Below are 24,839 nucleotides of genomic sequence, written 5' to 3'. Positions count from 1 at the left end.
TTTTGCCTTCCTCATAGCTCATCCTCTGCACTCAGGTAGCTGCTACAATATATCTATTGGAGTGTCTAGTCCATTTAGTTTCTTCCTTCTTCTTCCGCCAACATTTGATATGTCCATGGAGTGGCCCGTTCGTTTGGGTCTTCGTGTGCAGCCTTTTGTGCGGCTCAATTGCTGTGCGTTTACCCTGGTGTCCAGCTGGCGATGCTTGCACATCTGTGTAGTCTGCTTGGTCTGCAGTTGCTCCTGACGCAGGCCACCCCCGACCCGAGCGCTCCCTCTCTGTGTGCATCTACGGCTCCCATACCTCAGTGACACAGGAGAGCCGCGAGTCCTTATTTCTCCTTTGTCGGGTGCTGCAATCTGGTGCTCTGTCTATCCCGGCCGCCCCTCCAACGTGAACCTCTTTGTTTTCCGTTACCGCCTCTATGGTCGTATCCAGCAGACCTCTGTGTCATCTCATGCGGGGCGGTCTTACCGTCACAGCTCTGTACACAGGCACTGTGTGCATTTCACTTCGGTAGTACATCTATCTCACGGGCCACCACGAAGGTTCTGCGTGTAAACTGTTATCATTCGGTCTCTACTTTGTTCGCGTCAGCCATCTTGGTTCCTTTGTCTGTGCACGTTCGCAGTTTGTAAGGCTTCATTTCAAGTGAACCTTCTTTCCAATGCCCGCACAAACTTCAGGTTGTGGGCAGCGCACCTTCAGATGTCCCTGCCCTCAATTCTGGAGATCATCAGCTGCATTTAACATGTTTTGGTACGGATCAGCTCCGGATCTGCAGGAGCTTCCCTGGAAACCATGTCCTACTCCATGGCTGGATAGCCACGCCCCCTTAATGTGCACTATTTCACTCCAGATGGCATTTGGTTGTCCATTCTTGGAAATGCTGTTTTTTTCTGCAATCCAAGGGATGCTTTTCAGAGGTTGATGTAAGGCAGTAAGGAGGAAAAGAAGAGAAACACCCCCCCCCCCCCAAAAATAGAAAACAAAAGGTGTTTTAGTAGCATCTAAAAGAAAAAGGCTCTTTTCAGAGCCATCACAATAGGGGAAATCTCCTAGCCTGGGTTACATTTCTCTTCGCACCCCCTTGATTTGGCCGTTTTATCTGCGAACACTGCAGTAGTTCGCGGATGGTATCTGCCACATCCAGGACTTTTAAGGATGGCTGGCATGGAAATGTAACTGTGGAGGCCAGGGGATTGGCCAATAATGTTTCCTGGGTGTGGTGTACAAGGAGAGAGTGTGGCAGAGGCTCTGTTTGCTGAGAGGAGTGCAGATGGCTATGCCTATAGCTGTCTGTTTTAGGAGACAGAGTGTCTGGTTGTTGGGGGACTCTTGGATACATTGGTTGCAGGTGTATGCACAGCACTGTGAAGTCGCTGCACATCTTGGATTCCCTCATGTGGATGTGCACTGGTATGGAGTGCGTAACATGAAGTGGCTGGATTTGGTTCCCCTTTGTGCCACTTTGGTGACGCAGGATTATCCAGCCATTATTATTGTTCATTGAGGAGGGAACAGTTTAGGCCATGTTACTGGAATATCTCTGCAGTTTGCCATGAAGGAGGAACTTGGGAAAGTCATGGAAATGATTCCAAACTCTCGAGTACGTTTTTCGCGCTTTGCCCAGAGACAGATGTGTGCTGCGCTCTTCTTCATTTGGTCCGCAAATGGAGAAAGCCAGGTGCAATGTCAACAAGGCTGTCTGCACATTTTTGCAAGATGTTGGTATGTCTTCCTGTCATATCCACGGGTGCGATCGGTCCACGACCATACATGTATAGCCCTTTAAGAACGCTGCAGCCAGGTGCCTGGAAGTTGGCATGGCAACGTTGGCGTCCCGTCCTTTCCTGTTCCTGGTATTGTCAACTTCGAGTAGCACGTAACGTCGTCACATGATCTGTATTTAAGCACCTCCCACTTGTTGCCCAGTGCTTCTGATTTGTATTAGTGGTGTTACTAAAGTTTCTTGTGTATTTCCTTGTTTCCTTGCCCTTGTTTTCGCCTCCTTGCTTCTGGAACTCTTGTGCCTTGACCTGGACCGTTTTTTGGATTTTCGCCTTGGATTGCCCCTTGCTACGCGCCTGCTGGATCTGTGTTATGATCATGGAAAGCTAACGGAACTGCCTTGTCTCTGCCCCTCTTGTTGTGCCGCTCTTCGATCACAACCATTTCTGAACAGTGCTTTTCTTCATCTGCTGAACTTGGAATGTATGAACTTTGGATACCTGAGATTTTGGGATAATTTGGAACACTGACTTCTGTACACGGACTACAGACTGCCTCAGTGTACTTAGGCGTCCTCGTGCCGTCGGGTTAGGCTGTGCTTTTTCCTCTGGAAACTGGACCTGTCCCATCTTGCCTCTCTGCTTGGAACTTCCAAAGACTGCACGGACCTTACTCCGGTAAGCCCGTAAGGGGTTTCTTGTTTTTTGATTTAGCCTTGGATAAGGGGAGGGGGCTAGATATGTATTGACTAGGACAGCATCGGTACTACCATTTATGCATCTCGTCTAACTGTATATCATTGCAAACTATGTTTTGGGTTCCGAAAGAGTGGTTGTCCTGCATATGCACATTGTGATTAAACCTTGCACTTCGCTTGTAGGTTCACTGTGTGTTCCTGTCCTACGCATCTCGTCTTGCCTTCTCGACACCGGCTTCTACGACATTATTTATTTTATTTATTTATTTATTTATTAAATTTATATAGTGCGCAGACAGCCCAGGGGCATTGTGGCACTGTTACTTGCAAGGAAGACTTAGTTACAATGTGTGCAGGTTGTGCCTTGGGTTACAGTGAGGCAGTGACCTGTGATCAGATATACCACATAATACGTCATACAATATAATCATGTGGGCTAGGCCATGTGTTTGTTAGATGAACAGGGTCGTTTTCAGGGCTTTCCGAAAGGCGGTCAGTGCGGGTTCAGAGCGCAGGGAGCTAGGGAGGGTGTTCCAGTGTACGGCAGCGAGGTACGGGAAGCTGGAGCCCCCTGCTCTGGTCCTTTTTACCCTGGGTACTGAGAGCATGCTGGCATAGGGTGACCTAGTGGGTCTTGTGGAGGAGACCGGGTGGATCCTCTGGGACAGGTACATTGGGGCGGCAAGATGGACACATTTGTGGGTGATGCTTAGAGCCTTGAATAAGATCCTTTCCTTTATGGGGAGCCAGTGGGACGCTTTTCTGGCAGCGGTGATGTGCTCTCTCTTGGCAATGCCTTGTGCAGCGCGTAGGGCACTGTTCTGTATTACTTGGAGCTTCTCAAGATTTTTGTTGGAGGTCCCAAGGAAGAGAATATTGCAGTAATCAAGTCGCGAGCCGGTTATGGCCCTGTCTATGTTAGTGCAAGTGTCTTTTGACAGTTAAGGTCTGATTGCGTTAAGGAGTTTTGCATGGTAAGCGGCCGAGGAGGCAATGGCGTTTACTTGTCTGGTCATGGATAGGTTAGAGTCTAAGTAGACGCCTAGTGTTTTTACCGTGTCAAGTACTGGGATCGTGATTGAGTCAATGGTGAAATGACTGAACTGTGCGTCAAGTTTCTTGATGGTGTCAGGGGAGCCTACAAGTAGGAGCTCAGTTTTGTCAGAGTTAAGGCAGAGGCCGTTGATAGCCATCCACATTTGAATTGTGTTGTAAATGTTGTTGAGGGTAGCAGAGTCCGTGTCATAGTCGCCTGTCAGAGTGAGAAGGGTCTGTGTGTCGTCGGCGTAGTTGGTGTAAGAGATGCCCATGGCGTCATGGATGAGGAAGAGGGGGTGGGTGACGATGTTGTAGAGGTTGGGGGAGAGGCAGGAGCCTTGGGGCACCCCACATAGCATGATAGAGGGTGATGCAGTGGCTAGGTCAGAGAAGACCTGCATGGTCCTGCCTTGGAGGAAGGAGGTGATCCATGTAGTGGCTTCTTGGGAGAGGTTGGCTGTGGAGGAGAGGTGGTGGTAGAGGATGTCGTGGTCTACAAGATCAAAAGCTGCCGACAGATCCAGGAGAAGGAGCAGGACAGGTTTGCCTTGGTCCCTTGCGTTGTCCATTTGGTTTTTGAGGTCGAGTAGGGCGGTCTCTGTCCCATGCCTAGGGCGAAAGCCGGATTGTCTCAGTCCAAGGAGGTTCTGTTCTTCAAGGAAGTGCTGGACCTGCAGGTAGGCTGCTTTGTCTAGAATCTTGAGGAGGAAAGGGACAGTGGTGATGGGGCGGTAGATATTAGGGGAGGTGGGGTCAAGTGTGGGTTTCTTTATGAGGGGTCGGACCCATGCTTCCTTGAGGCAGGCGGGGACTCTCCGTGTGGTGAAAGACTCGTTGACGAAGGCTGTTAGGAAAGGCGCCAGGGTGTCTGCGCAGTCTTTGATGATGGAGGCAGGACAGGGGTCGCCTTTGCAATTGGAGGGTTTTATGTTTTTCATAATGTTGATCATGTCGATCATGACATGATCAATGTCATGATGTTGATCATGACATTGATCCTGTGGAAGCAGTCTCCTAGTGCAACACCTGGGTCTCATCTGGTAGCCTTCTTTCCTCTGATTAGCTGCTCTGGTTGTCTGATTACAACAACAGAGGGGTACATCAGGTGGAAGAACTCGTCCACTACACTACGTGGGCAACTCGGACCCTGACACTTCATTCCACAATGAAAATATTACATTTCGTAGCACCAACATTTTCTATAGAGATGGCATCCATCTTACTTATGCTGGCAATAACCAAGTATAGCAAGCATTTGTGCAGTAGGTGTTGGCCACTTGAAAATGTACGAGAACAAAAAAAGGCTCTTTTCAGAGCCACCACTTTCTCCCGGAAAAGAATGCAATGGTTTACATGCTGCCGCCTTCTGCATGCTTTGGGATTCCGTGAACTACTGAGCTGTCTGTGGACTTCGCGTACTGTGCAGGAGCCTGCATCATTTCATTGGCACTTCTATTTTTAAACTGTGAAAGGTGGCTCTGAAAAGAGCCTTTTTTGTTTTCTTGTTTTATATTTATTTTGGTATTTTTTTAACGAGACTCACAAGGAAGGGAAGAGAGGGGGCAGGTGGAGAGAGTAAGATGTTGGGTGGGCCTCATTGAGGTAGGGGGCATTTTCTGTCGTGTTCCCGGACCACAGCCTTGAAAGCACTGTGGAATTGCTTACCCCTGCAGAGTACTGTGTTGCAGTACACACACAAAACAGTGACCTTTGAAAGGTAAGGGTCTACTGTGGTGCGAATGGCCGGTGAGGCTGAGTCAGGGACCCACTGCCCCATAGGAATGTCCCTTGTGGTGATAAGAGCAGATGCTGAAGATGCTGCAGAGGAAGTCAACCTAGTACCCTGTTCGAAAAGGACCACCCTCGAACTGCTGCCTTGTGGCTCGACCTCAGGTATCGCTGCATGGAGGTGGTGCCATAACTGTACAGCCCAGGTTTACCGTGGCTTACTCATTGCAGCAAACCTTGGCTGCTTAAGCCTTGGCCACCCCACCCCACCAACAGTGGTAAAATGCCTTCACACACAAGACTCATGTCTGCAGCTGGTACTTCCTCTTCTTGTTCCCCCTCTGCATCATCATGCCTGTTCCCCTCCCGAGGCCCTTGGAAAGCTGGTGGTGGGGTGGTGCCGTGGCAGAGGCAGCAGATGCAACACCAGTGGATGCCATTATCTAGCGAATCCAGCAAATCAGCAATCCAGCAATCCAGAAATGTTGAGCAGTGCTCTATTCTGATCAGCCAAAAAAAGAATGAGGCGCAGCACTGGGGTGTTGCCATTTATAGGGGTTCTGGGGAGCACTCCACGAACAGTCATGCACTCTGCGTACTCTTCGTAAACCAAGGAGAGCTCAAAAAGTTGCAAAAAGTCTCTACATGCCAGGGGCCTGGTCTGGGACCTCTGCAAGGGTGAAGTTTCAGAGTAAAACACCTTGGATTGCTCAAAAAAGCACTTTAATGGTATCTTGGGCCTGGAGATGTTCGCGATTAAGGGCTGAAGCTCAGCGTGGTTGCGGTCACATGATGACATCACAAACGTTCAAATGGGACGGCTGTCCGTAGGACACCTATTGCGCAGGATCCATTGTGTGCATGTGCCTTGGTGTCCTACGGACAGGGTTGTGCTCCCCAAACTAATTAAAAGTGCAACACACGTGCGATGGACAGTTCCGAACAGGTGCAATGTTCGTAGGACCCAGGCGGTGTGATGCCCATGTGCCCAGGTGTCGGCCGTAAAGGGGTGGGCTCCCTGAACTAATTAAAGTATGTCACTGTTTTGCGGACATGCCAGACAAGCACTCTGTTCGTAGGAACCAGGGGACAAGATGCGCATGCACCCAGGTGTCCGCCAGACACGGGTGAGATCCCCAAACTAATTGAAAGTACGCCGGACAGGCACCGTGTCTGTAGGACACAGGGAATGTGATGCGCCTGCGCCTAGGTGTCTGCAGGACAGGGGTGGGATCTCCGAACTAATTAGAGGTACGTCACAACTTTGCGGGTATGTCTGGTGTCCCAAGGACACCTCCATTTTGATTGCAGACAGCCCGGACAGGCGCGGTGTCCGTAGGACATCGCTATTTTGAGTACAGACAGGCCGGACAGTCACGCGCTTCATGGACTCATGACGGGGCTTTAAAAAAAAGAAAAAACACACAAACAGCAACAGTATACACATAGAACTTTATTTACACACACAATTAGGAAAGGGACGGGGCAGCGGAAATGGAAACATATACAGGGGAATTGGGGTTTTGTAGAGGCTGGTCATCAGTGGAGGAAGGGATTGAGGTCTCATAACGTCTTTGCTTACAGGGGATTTGTAGGGATGGTCATCAGTGGAGGAAGGGATTGAGGTCTCATAACGTCTTTGCTTACAGGGGATTTGTAGGGATGGTCATCAGTGGAGGAAGGGATTGAGGTCTCATAACGTCTTTGCTTACAGGGTATTTGTAGGGATGGTCATCAGTGGAGGAAGGGATTGAGGTCTCATAACGTCTTTGCTTACAGGGGATTTGTAGGGATGGTCATCAGTGGAGGAAGGGATTGAGGTCTCATAACGTCTTTGCTTACAGGGGATTTGTAGGGATGGTCATCAGTGGAGGAAGGGATTGAGGTCTCATAACGTCTTTGCTTACAGGGGATTTGTAGGGATGGTCATCAGTGGAGGAAGGGATTGAGGTCTCATAACGTCTTTGCTTACAGGGGATTTGTAGGGATGGTCATCAGTGGGGGAAGGGATTGAGGTCTCATAACGTCTTTGCTTACAGGGGATTTGTAGGGATGGTCATCAGTGGGGAAGGGATTGAGGTCTCATAACGTCTTTGCTTACAGGGGATTTGTAGGGATGGTCATCAGTGGGGGAAGGGATTGAGGTCTCATAACGTCTTTGCTTACAGGGGATTTGTAGGGATGGTCATCAGTGGGGGAAGGGATTGAGGTCTCATAACGTCTTTGCTTACAGGGGATTTGTAGGGATGGTCATCAGTGGGGGAAGGGATTGAGGTCTCATAACGTCTTTGCTTACAGGGGATTTGTAGGGATGGTCATCAGTGGAGGAAGGGATTGAGGTCTCATAACGTCTTTGCTTACAGGGGATTTGTGGGGATGGTCATCAGTGGAGGAAGGGATTGAGGTCTCATAACGTCTTTGCTTACAGGGGATTTGTGGGGATGGTCATCAGTGGAGGAAGGGATTGAGGTCTCATAACGTCTTTGCTTACAGGGGATTTGTGGGGATGGTCATCAGTGGAGGAAGGGATTGAGGTCTCATAACGTCTTTGCTTACAGGGGATTTGTGGGGATGGTCATCAGTGGGGGAAGGGATTGAGGTCTCATAACGTCTTTGCTTACAGGGGATTTGTGGGGATGGTCATCAGTGGGGGAAGGGATTGAGGTCTCATAACGTCTTTGCTTACAGGGGATTTGTGGGGATGGTCATCAGTGGGGGAAGGGATTGAGGTCTCATAACTTCTTTGCTTACAGGGGATTTGTGGGGATGGTCATCAGTGGGGGAAGGGATTGAGGTCTCATAACGTCTTTGCTTACAGGGGATTTGTGGGGATGGTCATCAGTGGAGGAAGGGATTGAGGTCTCATAACGTCTTTGCTTACAGGGGATTTGTGGGGATGGTCATCAGTGGGGGAAGGGATTGAGGTCTCATAACGTCTTTGCTTACAGGGGATTTGTGGGGATGGTCATCAGTGGGGGAAGGGATTGAGGTCTCATAACGTCTTTGCTTACAGGGGATTTGTAGGGATGGTCATCAGTGGAGGAAGGGATTGAGGTCTCATAACGTCTTTGCTTACAGGGGATTTGTAGGGATGGTCATCAGTGGAGGAAGGGATTGAGGTCTCATAACGTCTTTGCTTACAGGGGATTTGTAGGGATGGTCATCAGTGGAGGAAGGGATTGAGGTCTCATAACGTCTTTGCTTACAGGGGATTTGTGGGGATGGTCATCAGTGGGGGAAGGGATTGAGGTCTCATAACGTCTTTGCTTACAGGGGATTTGTGGGGATGGTCATCAGTGGGGGAAGGGATTGAGGTCTCATAACGTCTTTGCTTACAGGGGATTTGTAGGGATGGTCATCAGTGGAGGAAGGGATTGAGGTCTCATAACGTCTTTGCTTACAGGGGATTTGTAGGGATGGTCATCAGTGGAGGAAGGGATTGAGGTCTCATAACGTCTTTGCTTACAGGGGATTTGTAGGGATGGTCATCAGTGGAGGAAGGGATTGAGGTCTCATAACGTCTTTGCTTACAGGGGATTTGTAGGGATGGTCATCAGTGGAGGAAGGGATTGAGGTCTCATAACGTCTTTGCTTACAGGGGATTTGTAGGGATGGTCATCAGTGGAGGAAGGGATTGAGGTCTCATAACGTCTTTGCTTACAGGGGATTTGTAGGGATGGTCATCAGTGGAGGAAGGGATTGAGGTCTCATAACGTCTTTGCTTACAGGGGATGTGTAGGGATGGTCATCAGTGGAGGAAGGGATTGAGGTCTCATAACGTCTTTGCTTACGGGGGATTTGTGGGGATGGTCATCAGTGGAGGAAGGGATTGAGGTCTCATAACGTCTTTGCTTACAGGGGATGTGTGGGGATGGTCATCAGTGGAGGAAGGGATTGAGGTCTCATAACGTCTTTGCTTACAGGGGATTTGTGGGGATGGTCATCAGTGGAGGAAGGGATTGAGGTCTCATAACGTCTTTGCTTACAGGGGATTTGTGGGGATGGTCATCAGTGGAGGAAGGGATTGAGGTCTCACAACGTCTTTGCTTACAGGGGATTTGTAGGGATGGTCATCAGTGGAGGAAGGGATTGAGGTCTCACAACGTCTTTGCTTACAGGGGATGTGTAGGGATGGTCATCAGTGGAGGAAGGGATTGAGGTCTCACAACGTCTTTGCTTACAGGGGATTTGTAGGGATGGTCATCAGTGGAGGAAGGGATTGAGGTCTCACAACGTCTTTGCTTACAGGGGATTTGTAGGGATGGTCATCAGTGGAGGAAGGGATTGAGGTCTCATAACGTCTTTGCTTACAGGGGATGTGTAGGGATGGTCATCAGTGGAGGAAGGGATTGAGGTCTCATAACGTCTTTGCTTACAGGGGATTTGTAGGGATGGTCATCAGTGGAGGAAGGGATTGAGGTCTCATAACGTCTTTGCTTACAGGGGATGTGTAGGGATGGTCATCAGTGGAGGAAGGGATTGAGGTCTCATAACGTCTTTGCTTACAGGGGATTTGTGGGGATGGTCATCAGTGGAGGAAGGGATTGAGGTCTCATAACGTCTTTGCTTACAGGGGATTTGTGGGGATGGTCATCAGTGGAGGAAGGGATTGAGGTCTCATAACGTCTTTGCTTACAGGGGATTTGTAGGGATGGTCATCAGTGGAGGAAGGGATTGAGGTCTCATAACGTCTTTGCTTACAGGGGATGTGTAGGGATGGTCATCAGTGGAGGAAGGGATTGAGGTCTCATAACGTCTTTGCTTACAGGGGATGTGTAGGGATGGTCATCAGTGGAGGAAGGGATTGAGGTCTCATAACGTCTTTGCTTACAGGGGATTTGTAGGGATGGTCATCAGTGGAGGAAGGGATTGAGGTCTCATAACGTCTTTGCTTACATGGGATGTGTAGGGATGGTCATCAGTGGAGGAAGGGATTGAGGTCTCATAACGTCTTTGCTTACAGGGGATTTGTAGGGATGGTCATCAGTGGAGGAAGGGATTGAGGTCTCATAACGTCTTTGCTTACAGGGGATTTGTGGGGATGGTCATCAGTGGAGGAAGGGATTGAGGTCTCATAACGTCTTTGCTTACAGGGGATTTGTAGGGATGGTCATCAGTGGAGGAAGGGATTGAGGTCTCATAACGTCTTTGCTTACAGGGGATGTGTAGGGATGGTCATCAGTGGAGGAAGGGATTGAGGTCTCATAACGTCTTTGCTTAAAGGGGATTTGTAGGGATGGTCATCAGTGGAGGAAGGGATTGAGGTGTCATAACGTCTTTGCTTACAGGGGATTTGTGGGGATGGTCATCAGTGGAGGAAGGGATTGAGGTCTCATAACGTCTTTGCTTACAGGGGATTTGTGGGGATGGTCATCAGTGGAGGAAGGGATTGAGGTCTCATAACGTCTTTGCTTACAGGGGATTTGTGGGGATGGTCATCAGTGGAGGAAGGGATTGAGGTCTCATAACGTCTTTGCTTACAGGGGATTTGTGGGGATGGTCATCAGTGGAGGAAGGGATTGAGGTCTCATAACGTCTTTGCTTACAGGGGATTTGTGGGGATGGTCATCAGTGGAGGAAGGGATTGAGGTCTCATAACGTCTTTGCTTACAGGGGATTTGTGGGGATGGTCATCAGTGGAGGAAGGGATTGAGGTCTCATAACGTCTTTGCTTACAGGGGATTTGTGGGGATGGTCATCAGTGGAGGAAGGGATTGAGGTCTCATAACGTCTTTGCTTACAGGGGATTTGTAGGGATGGTCATCAGTGGAGGAAGGGATTGAGGTCTCATAACGTCTTTGCTTACAGGGGATGTGTAGGGATGGTCATCAGTGGAGGAAGGGATTGAGGTCTCATAACGTCTTTGCTTACAGGGGATGTGTAGGGATGGTCATCAGTGGAGGAAGGGATTGAGGTCTCATAACGTCTTTGCTTACAGGGGATGTGTAGGGATGGTCATCAGTGGAGGAAGGGATTGAGGTCTCATAACGTCTTTGCTTACAGGGGATGTGTAGGGATGGTCATCAGTGGAGGAAGGGATTGAGGTCTCATAACGTCTTTGCTTACAGGGGATTTGTAGGGATGGTCATCAGTGGAGGAAGGGATTGAGGTCTCATAACGTCTTTGCTTACAGGGGATTTGTGGGGATGGTCATCAGTGGAGGAAGGGATTGAGGTCTCATAACGTCTTTGCTTACAGGGGATTTGTAGGGATGGTCATCAGTGGAGGAAGGGATTGAGGTCTCATAACGTCTTTGCTTACAGGGGATGTGTAGGGATGGTCATCAGTGGAGGAAGGGATTGAGGTCTCATAACGTCTTTGCTTACAGGGGATTTGTAGGGATGGTCATCAGTGGAGGAAGGGATTGAGGTCTCATAACGTCTTTGCTTACAGGGGATTTGTAGGGATGGTCATCAGTGGAGGAAGGGATTGAGGTCTCATAACGTCTTTGCTTACAGGGGATGTGTAGGGATGGTCATCAGTGGAGGAAGGGATTGAGGTCTCATAACGTCTTTGCTTACAGGGGATGTGTGGGGATGGTCATCAGTGGAGGAAGGGATTGAGGTCTCATAACGTCTTTGCTTACAGGGGATTTGTGGGGATGGTCATCAGTGGAGGAAGGGATTGAGGTCTCATAACGTCTTTGCTTACAGGGGATGTGTGGGGATGGTCATCAGTGGAGGAAGGGATTGAGGTCTCATAATGTCTTTGCTTACAGGGGATGTGTGGGGATGGTCATCAGTGGAGGAAGGGATTGAGGTCTCATAACGTCTTTGCTTACAGGGGATTTGTAGGGATGGTCATCAGTGGAGGAAGGGATTGAGGTCTCATAACGTCTTTGCTTACAGGGGATTTGTGGGGATGGTCATCAGTGGAGGAAGGGATTGAGGTCTCATCATAACGTCTTTGCTTACAGGGGATTTGTGGGGATGGTCATCAGTGGGGGAAGGGATTGAGGTCTCATTGTAATGTGTGGGGATGGTAGCCTGGGGCAGGGGCTGGGGCAGGGGTACAGGTGCATGTGGGGCAGAGGTACTTTATATTTTCCACTATATGCCTTTGAACAAGTAGCTTTAAATCTGCAAAACTGTCATTCAATTGGTCCATTTTTGCCCCCAGGCTCTCTAGTTCATTAGCCGCATTGTCAGTGTGGGTTCCTATGCGCTCATGCAGTTGTGTAGTAGCTGGTGCGTCCGGGCCATTCCCTTCATTTCCTGTATGTACTGTTAAACAAAAAAAACATGTTTCAGTTACATGTGAATCAATGTGTATTAATTCTATTACTTTTCAAACTTCACTGTGTACCATTGGAGTTAGTGTTCACTCATTTCATCAAGAGGGAAATTCTCCTCAAGCCACTCCAGGGTGCTCGCCATTTCTGTGTAAAAACAAGAGAAATAATTTTTACTAGTCATGTATACATAACAAACTGCACAGTTATAGGACACAATATAGTGTACTTATCACTTACTAGTATGATTCTGCTGTCACTACTTTGCACCTGTCCCGCTGACAGTTTCTTCTCAGTTTGTATTTAAAGCAGCACTGAGGTAATACTGTAGGAAGCACAGGTGATTTTCCTGCTTGGTGCATTCCGTTATGTTGCACACCCTATGCACTTGCACTGCTGCTTTTATAAGTACTTAGTTTGTAGACCTACTTAATTTTTCCTTATAATTTACTTATATGTTGCTCTTTAAACATTTCCAGTTTCTTTGCTGCACGGTACCATAATGTAAAACAACCCCTGAGCTATTGGGCAGTGTGGATGCTACCCGACGTCCACGAACAGTCGCACGGTCCGCAGATCCTGTGGTTATCAGCATTGGGCCAGCAGGTTCAGTATGTTGTATGGTACATCTAAAGTGTATCCTGGTAAAAAATCTTTGAAATTCAGTGAAAAAACTTTGTTAAAGGGATGTTATGGTTAAGTTGCGCCAATAAAAACCTATCAAATTCAGTGAAAAAATGTTAAAGGGACATTATGGTTCAGTTGTGCTTATGAAAACCTACCAAATTCAGTGAAAAAACATTGTTAAAGGAACATTATGGTTTGTATTTGTATTTATTTATTTATAACGCGCAAACCAACAGGCCCGGAGGCATCAGGGCGCAATTTGTACAAGGTTACAGATATGCAGGTATAACAGAGAAACATTAAACATTTACACATGGGATCCGATATGCAGGTATAACACAGAATCCTTATATACATTTACAAGAGGATCTTATATACATATGTACAGTAGTTTCAGTGCCGATAGGTGATAGTAGCGGTCGGCAAGTCAGGGTAGGTCAGGAAGAAGCGCGAAGCCGGCCTTAAAGCTGGTTGAAAAGCCAAGATCTAGTATTGGCTTTGAAGGTATTGAAAGAGTCTTCCGCTCTAATTGAAACAGGGAGGGAGTTCCATAACTTGGAAGCTAAGACGGGGAAACTTGAGCCCCCTGCTTTTTGCAATTTAAATCTGGGAATCGCTAGACAGTGGGATTGGGCTGTTCTTAGAGGTCGGGAGGTAGAATGGCGCGACAGTCGACTACCAAGGTAGATCGGGGCTTTGTTGGCTAGGCATTTGTGCGTAAGGGCGAGTGTTTTGAGTGAAATTCTCTGTTTGACAGGTAGCCAATTTAACTTATTTCTGGTTTCTGTGATGTGGTGGTGTCGGGGAATGTTTAAAGCGGCACGAATGGCGTTGTTTTGTGTCGTTTGAAGTCTGTTCAGGTTCTCTTGGCTGGTGCCAAGATAAAGAGCACTGCAGTAATCAATTTTAGCCATAATAAGGGTTCTCGCTAGCGTAACGCTGTTAGACGTAGTGAGGAATGGTCTGCAAGCTGCGATAAGTTTGCATGTGTATGCAGACGCAGATCTGACAGCATTAGTTTGTCGGGTTAATGAGAGTGTGGCATCAAGGTAGAAACCTAACGTTTTGGTATCTTTTGAGACACGAATGATATTACCATCTATGTTGAATGACTGATAGGACGGCTCTAGTCTGCTCAGGCGTTGTGCAGTGCCCAAGATCAGGAGCTCCGTCTTGTCAGGCTTGGATGACCAAGTAGACGTCGTTAAGGGCCTTGGTGTCACCTAGATAATCACCAGTGATGGGGATGAGTATCTGGGTGTCGTCCGCATAGTTGGTATAGGAGACACCCAGATAGTCAAGCACATCAAAGAGTGGTTTCGTGAAAATGTTATAGAGTGTAGGTGACACACAAGATCCCTGAGGAACGCCACAGTAAATCGGGGAAGGGTCCGCGGCTGCGGATGGGGCAAAGACTCTCATGGATCTGTTGCTCAGGAAAGATTTGATCCAAGCCGCAGCCGAAGAAGAGAAGTTGGCAGCGGAATGGAGGTGCTCGCACAGGATCTGATGGTTGACCAGATCGAATGCGGCTGAAAGGTCGAGAAGTAGTAGCATTGCTAGTTTGCCTTGATCCTTTAGAACCTCGATTTGAGTTTTAAGGTCTAATAATGCGGTCTCTGTCCCGTGTCTGGGGCGGAAACCAGATTGTCGTAGACCTAGCAAGTTATTAGTTTCCAAGTAATTTTGGATCTGAAAGTATGCGGCACGGTCTAGGATCTTGAGCAGAAATGGTACAGTGGTGATAGGTCGGAAGTTAGTGGGAATGTTAGGGTCTAGGGAAGGTTTTTTAAGCAGTGGGATAACCCAAGCGTCCTTCAGATTGTCCGGGACAATACCTGTTTGAAAGGAAGAGTTGATGAAGGCCGTGATGAATGGGGCCAACTCATGCGCTGAGTCCTTGATAGTAGGGGCTGGGCACGGGTCACCTTGGCAGTTAGTTGGCTTAATTCTAAGAATTATATTTTCTACCTCTGCCACGGTAAGCGGAGAGAATGCGAATGGTGTGATATTGGCAGAGTCTGGCAAGGGGGCCTTAGTGAGGGAAAGAACGTGGTTGTCGCGCTTCAGGCTGTCCTGTTTATCTTTGATTTTGTCTTGTAGTGTGGAGATTTTATTTAGTAAGGCTGCTTGGATGTTGGCACACCATTTACTATCTTTCACGCATGTGTCAGGGGGGGGCGACTGGAGTTTCAAGCTCTCTTAGGATTTTAAAGAGTTCCTTGGTGTTCGAGTCGGCTTGTATAATGCGGTTGTTGAAAGATTCCTTTTTTGCCGTGATGATGGCATCTTTGTAGGAGAGTGAGGCTAGAAGGAAACTGTCTTTATGCTCGTCTGAGGGGTGGCTTTTCCATCGATTTTTGGCACAGCGTTTAGCTTTGCGGAGCAATCTTAACTGTGGTGTGAACCATGAATTAAGATAAGCTTGAGGTTTAGCCTTTCTAAGTTTGAGAGGTGCTATACAATCAATGGCAGTTCGCATTGTTTGGTTGTAGGTGTGTGCTAGTGAGGTTGGATCAGAGTAAGAGTTGGCGGCTGTGTTAAGGGACGGGAGTAACAATGGGAGGAGTTTCTCCTTGGTTATATCTTTTTTGCTTCTAGTTGGGAGTGCTGGGGCTAATGGTAACGGGATTCGTGGTGTGGCTTCAATGTTGAAAGTTATAATGTGATGGTCGGACCATAGACAGGGGGTATTGTTAAGGACCTTGATATTGCAATTGGAGCCAGCAACCCAGTCAAGTGTTCTACCTTTAATATGGGTAGGCTCTTGGATGTATAAGTATGGATGTATGGAGGTTACAAGTAAAACCGAAAAACCCCAGAAATTTGCCAGTTATGGTAAGCTAAGCGACCATAACTCGCACCACCACCACCTTCCACTGCTAAGACTAACATTCAAGGACATCAAAGATGACATCACAAATGCTGTGCCGGGTGTGGTTCAATTAAAAGAAAACGTTACCTATGGTGAACAAAAATCAGCAGGTTCTAAGAATGAGGTTGCAGTACAATCCCACAGTTTAAATGAGTGTCTCGATGCATTCTGGTGGGCGAAGCCTAGATTAATACTCACGAGGCGACCTTGAAAATTTACTACCACTTTGAAAGCTAGATCTGAACTACAATGTCCCGTTTTTGGGTGAAGAGTTAATTGCCTCTCAGGTGTTTCCTGTTCAGCTCGCCATGTCACTGGACCACCCATGATCACTCGTTTTCTTTAACCATTCTGATATTTTTTTAGTAAGCCTCACTCACATACTGCCGGCATTTGTGGGTCTGTATGCATAATGGTAAAGCAAAACTACACGTCCCAGAGTTCAAAGAGGTGTCTTCTTAAGCTGTTTGTATGCCATGCATACAAACAGCTTAAGGCAATCACAGAGCACTGCATAGAAACAGCTTAAGGAAATCAAGGAGCAGTGCAAACAAATAGCTAAAGATAATCAAGGAGCAGTGCATACACACAGCTTAAGGCAATCAAGGAGCCGTGCATACAAACAGCGTAAGGTAATCAAGGAGCAGTGCATACAAACAGCTTAAGACAATCAAGGAGCAGTGCATATAAACAGCTTAAGGCAATCAAGGAGCCGTGCATACTAACATCTTAAGACAATCAAGGAGCGGTGCATACAAACAGCTTAAGGCAATCAAGGAGCAATGCAAACAAACAGCTAAAGATAATCAAGGAGCAGTGCATACAAACAGTTTAAGGCAATCAAGGAGCAGCACATACAAACAGCTTGAGACAATCAAGGAGCAGTGCATACAAACAGCGTAGGGCAATCAAGGAGCAGTACATATAAACAGCTTAAGGCAATCAAGGAGCAGTGCATAAAAACAGCTTCAGACAATCAAGGAGCAGTGCAGACAAACAGCTTAGGACAATAAAGGAGCAGTGCATACAAACAGCTAAAGATAATCAAGGAGCAGTGCATACAAACAGCTTAAGGCCATCAAGGAGCAGTGCATGCAACAGTTTAAGGCAATCAAGGAGCAGTGCATAGAAACAGCTTCAGACAATCAAGGAGCAGTGCATACAAACAGCGTAGGACAATCAAGGAGCAGTGCATACAAACAGCTAAAGATAATCAAGGAGCAGTGCATAAAAACAGCTTAAGGCCATCAAGGAGCAGTGTATGCAAACAGCTTGAGACAATCAAGGAGCAGTGTATGCAAACAGCTTAAGACAATCAAGGAGCAGTGCATACAAATAGCCTGAAACAAGCAATTAGCAGTACATACAAACAGCTAATGACAATCAAGGAGCAGCGCATACAAACAGCTTAAGGCAATCAAGGAGCAATGCAAACAAACAGCTATAGATAATCAAGGAGCAGTGCATACAAACAGTTTAAAGCAATCAAGGAGCAGTGCATAGAAAGAGCTTAAGACAATCAAGGAGCAGTGCATAAAAACTGCGTAAGGCAATCAAGGAGCAATGCAAACAAACAGCTAAAGATAATCAAAGATCAGTGCATACAAACAGTTTAAGGCAATCAAGGAGCAGTGCATAGAAAGTGCTTAAGACAATCAAGGAGCAGTGCATAAAAACAGCTTAAGGCAATCAAGGAGCAATGTAAACAAACAGCAAAAGATTATCAAGGAGCAGTGCATACAAACAGATTAAGGCAATCAAGGAGCAGTGCATAGAAACAGTTTAAGACAATCAAGGAGCAGTGCATAAGAACAGCTAAAGGCAATGAAGGAGCAATGCAAACAAACAGCTAAAGATAATCAAAGAGCAGTGCATAAAAACAGTTTAAGGCAATCAAGGAGCAGCGCATAGAAACAGCTTAAGACAATCAAGGAGCAGTGCATACAAACAGCTTAAGGCAATCAAGGAGCAATGCAAACAAACAGCTAAAGATAATCAAAGAGCAGTGCATACAAACAGTTTAAGGCAAACAAGGAGCAGTGCATAGAAACAGCTTAAGACAATCAAGGAGCAGTGCATAGAAACAGCTTAAGACAATCCAGGACCATTGCATACAAACAGCTTAAGGCAATCAAGGAGCAATGCAAACAAACAGCTAAAGATAATCAAGGAGCAGTGTATACAAACAGTTTAAGGCAATCAAGGAGCAGTGCATAGAAACAGCTTAAGACAATCAAGGAGCAGTGCATAAAAACAGCGTAAGGCAATCAAGGAGCAATGCAAACAAACAGCTAAAGATAATCAAAGAGGAGTGCATACAAACAGTTTAAGGCACTCAAGGAACAGTGCATAGAAACAGCTAAAGATAATCAAGGAGCAGTGCATACAAACAGTTTAAGGCAATCAAGGAGCAGTGCATAGAAACAGTTTAAGACAATCAAGGAGCAGTGCATATAAACATCTTAAGGCAATCAAGGAGCTGTGCATACTAACATCTTAAGACAATCAAGGAGCGGTGCATACAAACAGCTTAAGGCAATCAAGGAGCAATGCAAACAAACAGCTAGAGATAATCAAGGAGCAGTGCATACAAACAGTTTAAGGCAATCAAGGAGAAGCACATACAAACAGCTTGAGACAATCAAGGAGCAGTGCATACAAACAGCGTAGGGCAATCAAGGAGCAGTACATATAAACAGCTTAAGGCAATCAAGGAGCAGTGCATAAAAACAGCTTCAGACAATCAAGGAGCAGTGCAGACAAACAGCTTAGGACAATAAAGGAGCAGTGCATACAAACAGCTAAAGATAATCAAGGAGCAGTGCATACAAACAGCTTAAGGCCATCAAGGAGCAGTGCATGCAACAGTTTAAGGCAATCAAGGAGCAGTGCATAGAAACAGCTTCAGACAATCAAGGAGCAGTGCATACAAACAGTTTAGGACAATCAAGGAGCAGTGCATACAAACAGCTAAAGATAATCAAGGAGCAGTGCATAAAAACAGCTTAAGGCCATCAAGGAGCAGTGTATGCAAACAGCTTGAGACAATCAAGGAGCAGTGTATGCAAACAGCTTAAGACAATCAAGGAGCAGTGCATACAAATAGCCTGAAACAAGCAATTAGCAGTACATACAAACAGCTAATGACAATCAAGGAGCAGCGCATACAAACAGCTTAAGGCAATCAAGGAGCAATGCAAACAAACAGCTATAGATAATCAAGGAGCAGTGCATACAAACAGTTTAAGGCAATCAAGGAGCAGTGCATAGAAAGAGCTTAAGACAATCAAGGAGCAGTGCATAAAAACTGCGTAAGGCAATCAAGGAGCAATGCAAACAAACAGCTAAAGATAATCAAAGATCAGTGCATACAAACAGTTTAAGGCAATCAAGGAGCAGTGCATAGAAACAGCTTAAGACAATCAAGGAGCAGTGCATAAAAACAGCTTAAGGCAATCAAAGAGCAATGTAAACAAACAGCTAAAGATAATCAAGGAGCAGTGCATACAAACAGATTAAGGCAATCAAGGAGCAGTGCATAGAAACAGTTTAAGACAATCAAGGAGCAGTGCATAAGAACAGCTAAAGGCAATGAAGGAGCAATGCAAACAAACAGCTAAAGATAATCAAAGAGCAGTGCATAAAAACAGTTTAAGGCAATCAAGGAGCAGCGCATAGAAACAGCTTAAGACAATCAAGGAGCAGTGCATAGAAACAGCTTAAGACAATCTGGGAGCAGTGCATACAAACAGCTTAAGGCAATCAAGGAGCAATGCAAACAAACAGCTAAAGATAATCAAAGAGCAGTGCATACAAACAGTTTAAGGCAAACAAGGAGCAGTGCATAGAAACAGCTTAAGACAATCAAGGAGCAGTGCATAGAAACAGCTTAAGAGAATCCAGGACCAGTGCATACAAACAGCTTAAGGCAATCAAGGAGCAATGCAAACAAACAGCTAAAGATAATCAAGGAGCAGTGTATACAAACAGTTTAAGGCAATCAAGGAGCAGTGCATAGAAACAGCTTAAGACAATCAAGGAGCAGTGCATAAAAACAGCGTAAGGCAATCAAGGAGCAATGCAAACAAACAGCTAAAGATAATCAAAGAGGAGTGCATACAAACAGTTTAAGGCACTCAAGGAACAGTGCATAGAAACAGCTTAAGACAATCAAGGAGCAGTGCATAAAAAAAGCTTAAGGCAATCAAGGAGCAATGCAAACAAACAGCTAAAGATAATCAAGGAGCAGTGCATACAAACAGTTTAAGGCAATCAAGGAGCAGTGCATAGAAACAGTTTAAGACAATCAATGAGCAGTGCATAAAAACAGCTAAAGGCAATGAAGGAGCAATGCAAACAAACAGCTAAAGATAATCAAAGAGCAGTGCATAAAAACTGTTTAAGGCAATCAAGGAGCAGCACATAGAAACAGCTTAAGACAATCAAGGAGCAGTGCATAGAAACATCTTAAGACAATCCAGGAGCAGTGCATATAAACAGCTTAAGGCAATCAAGGAGCAATGCAAACAAACAGCTAAAGATAATCAAAGAGCAGTGCATACAAACAGTTTAAGGCAATCAAGGAGCAGTGCATAGAAACAGCTTAAGACAATCAAGGAGCAGTGCATAGAAACAGCTTAAGACAATCCAGGAGCAGTGCATACAAACAGCTTAAGGCAATCAAGGAACAATGCAAGCAAACAGCTAAAGATAATCAAGGAGCAGCACATACAAACAGCTCAAGGCACTCAAGGAGGAGTGCATACAAACAGCTTAAGGCAATCAAGGAGGAGTGCATACAAACAGCTTAAGGCCATCAAAGAGCAGTCCATACAAACAGCTTAAGACAATCAAGGAGCAGTGCATGCAAACAGCTTAATGCAATCACAGATCATTGCATAGAAGCAGCTTGAGACAATCAAGGAGCAGTGCATACAAACAGCTTAAGGCAATCAAGGAGCAGTGCATACAAACAGCTAAAGATAATCAAGGAGCAGTGCATCCAAACAGCTTAATGCCATCAAGGAGCAGTGCATGCAAACAGCTTGAGACAATCAAGGAGCAGTGCATGCAAACAGCTTAAGACAATCAAGGAGCAGTGCATACAAACAGCTTGAGACAATCAAGGAGCAGTGCATACAAACAGCGTACGGCAATCAAGGGGGCAGTGCATATAAACAGCTTAAGGCAATCAAGGAGCAGTGCATATAAACAGCTTAAGGCAATCAAGGGGCAATGCAAACAAACAGCTAAAAATAATCAATTAGCAGTACATAAAAACAGCTAAAGATAATCAAGGAGCAGTGCATACAAACAGCTTAAGGTCATCAAGGAGCAGTGCATGCAAACAGCTTGAGACAATCAAGGAGCAGTGCATGCAAACAGCGTAATGCAATCAAGGAGCAGTGCATATAAACAGCTTAAAGCAATCAAGGAGCAGTGCATATAAACAGCTTAAGGCAATCAAGGAGCAATGCAAACAAACAGCTAAAGATAATCAAGGAGCAGTGCATACAAACAGTTTAAGGTAATCAAGGAGCAGCGCATACAAACAGCTTAAGGCAATCAAGGAGCAGTGCATAGAAACAGCTTAAGACAATCAAGGAGCAATGCATAGAAACAGCTTAAGACAATCAAGGAGCAGTGCATACAAACAGCTTAAGGCAATCAAGGAGCAATGCATACAAACAGCTAAAGATAATCAAGGAGCAGCGCATAGAAACAGGTTAAGACAATCAAGGAGCAATGCAAACAAACAGCTAAAGATAATCAAGGAGCAGTGCATACAAACAGCTAAAGACAGTTAAGGGGCAGAGCATAGAAACAGCTTAAGACAATCAAGGAGCAGTGCATACAAACAGCTTAAGACAATCAAGGAACAGTGCATATAAACAACTTAAGACAATCAAGGAGCAGTGAATAGAAACAGCTTAAGGCAATCAAGGAGCAGTGCTACAAACAGCTTAAGACAATCAAGAAACAGTGCATATGAACAGCTTAAGACAATCAAGGAGCAGTGCATACAAACAGTTTAAGGCAATCAAGGAGCAGTGCTACAAACAGCTTAAGACAATCAAGGATCAGTGCATACAAACAGCTTGAGACAATCAAGGAGCAGTGCATACAAACAGCTTGAGACAATCAAGGAGCAGCACATTCAAACAGCTTAAGACAATCAAGGAGCAGCGCATACAAACAGCTAAAGATAATCAAGGAGCAGTGCATAAAAACAGCTTAAGGCAATCAAGGAGCAGTGCATACAAACAGCTTAAGGCAATCAAGGAGCAGTGTATACAAACAGCTTAAGGCAATCAAGGAGCAGTGCATACAAACAGCTTAAGGCAATCAAGGAGCAGTGCATACAAACAGCTTGATACAATCAAGTAGCAATGTTTATAAACAGCTTAAGACAATCATGGAACAGTGTGTGCAAACAGTAGACGACACGAAGCAGTGCCTAGAAATAGCTAAAGGCTTGCCTTTTCACCACAGCCTACTGTGGTCCCGGCTTTCTATGACCGCAAACATGTCTAGCGTCTTTCTTTCTTGCTCTCTGACATGGATGCTGTTTCCCTCGAATGTCCAACACATGCCAACAAATACATGACTTCATCAGGCAGCCTTCGAGAAGCCGTGTACAGGTCCAGCCCCTCAATCGTTTCCTTTCATCTCAGGTAACAGGTGCAGACCTCAACATAAACGAGGAGCTATGTGGCTCGAGGCACAGGCGGCACCTGAGCATCACGCATCTGGAGCAGCGGCAGCCACTGAGCAATAACTATGGAGGTGTCAGGGAGCAAAGCTGCATGGTGAAGGGATGCGCAGGCGGCCAGGCAAGGCCAGGGTGTGGACTATCCGAAGCGGCCAAGCCAGGGAAGCGTCAATGGCATCAAATGCTCTGCACAACACCCCTGTGACACACTATTACACACACTCCGTCCCTTCCATTCTTCCTAACCCCTTTTCTATTCCCTGTCCATCTATAATCCCCTATTTTCATTTTCCTCGAGCAGATAAGGTCTGGCGATGCCTTGGTAGGGGCAAAAGACACCCTAAAACCTCAGATAAGGATAGGTGCTTTGCAGTGGTGGAAGTGGAAAAGGGGAACTATTTGTACTCTGCATCCAAAAAGGAGGGAGTGGGATGGCTGGACAGCTGGCGGAGGGTGGTGCAAGGTGGTGCTGTGTTGGGTGTGGGGGGAGGCAGGATCACAAACTTTGGCTGAGCAGTGAAGCGCCACTCTTCAAATTCGACCACACACCTTCTAAGCTTTACGCAGTACAAATAGTTTGCATTAAAGGCCTACAGTAATAATGTCTTATAGAGTTTACTTACAAATTGCCTTAATTTTCTAATCCCGAATGGTAAACTATAAGTCCCAGAATGCAAGATAATGCCAACCTGAAAAATCTATTTAAGCCCACTCTACTTTCAGTGATTTTAGACACGCAATAAATTATGTTGTGTAATAAACTCAGATAGCTGTGGGGAGTCTTTGCAATAAAGCGCCAGCTCCTTGTTATTTATATTGTTGAAAATATTTGATTAGTGACTTAAAGCAACTTTATTTTATATATATATATATATATACATATATATATATATATATATATATATATATATATATATATATATATATATATATATATATATATTTAGTAAAGCAGATGATTAGCCAACAAATTGCGCTCTGCCTCATTACTGAGATGGTGCTACCGGGCAAGCGGAAGATCCGAGTAGTTCTGAAGTGGAGCTATCAGACACTGAAGGAGCATATTCAAAAAAATTGAATTTTTTAGACGAGTTCAAACTACTCCACATGGACAGCAGAATGGACAAAAGAGGACGGGGCCAACAAGCCAGTCAAGGAAGAGGACGAAGAGGAAGAGCAGGAAAAGTACAACCAGGCGAGGTAGTCGTGCCAAATGGGGACGATCCAACTGGAAGGGCAACAAGATCTGGGAGCAAACCACGGGGGAGACCAAGGGGCAAGAAAATGAACAGTTGAAAATCTATAACATTTCGACAAGGACCCTTGCTCAAATTGAAGAGTCAGTCCTGCTACTAGGTCTGTCATACAGCCCCACCCACGCTTATGACTATACATCTGCCAGGATAGATCTTTTCAAATTTACACGCAAACTGAAATTGACCAAATTTTATGCCACACAAGTTGGGGATACCAGACATAAAAAGGATCAAGATAAAGAAACTGCATCAATTTTGTCAGAGAGAGATTTGGGTACCCTGCTATGTTTAGATGAACTACAAGGGAATACTGATATATGCACTGGATATACAGATACTGTAGACAATGATACAATGGCCGAACAGTTTGGAATCAACGCTAATGTGAGCTGCTTCAGCAACTTTAGACCCAAATCGGTCTTTTGTCCGAACATTGAATGTAGTCCAATTGATATCTTTGAAAAACTAGTAATTAAGGATTTGAAAGAATTGTCAACCCTCAATTCTGATGCTATGAAATTTAAGAATCTGAAAACATCACAAGTCAGCGCCTTGGAAACACTGCGTAAAGACCATAATATTGTTATTCGACCATCGGATAAAGGGGGTAGCATAGTTATCATGGACAGTATTAACTATAACAAGGAAGCCATCAGACAACTGAGCAATACATCATGCTATGAAAAAGTTGACAGATCTATCCTTAATACCACTAATCAAGAATTCCACACTCTGTTACATATTTGGAAAGAACAGGATTTAATAAATGAGGATGAGTATTTCTATTTGAAGAACGTCCATCCCACTACTCCTCTCATTTATTTTAATCCTAAAATTCACAAGAGTCTTATAGATCCCCCTGGACGTCCTATTGTATCCTCGATAGGCAGCCTTTTGGAGAACACCTCGAGATTTTTAGACCATTTTCTCCAACCTTTTGTAT

This window comes from Ambystoma mexicanum, chromosome 13, assembly GCF_040938575.1.
Source record: "Ambystoma mexicanum isolate Mex_15411 chromosome 13, UKY_AmexF1_1, whole genome shotgun sequence".
In the NCBI taxonomy this organism is placed as follows: domain Eukaryota; kingdom Metazoa; phylum Chordata; class Amphibia; order Caudata; family Ambystomatidae; genus Ambystoma; species Ambystoma mexicanum.
This window is presented reverse-complemented; position numbering follows the sequence as displayed.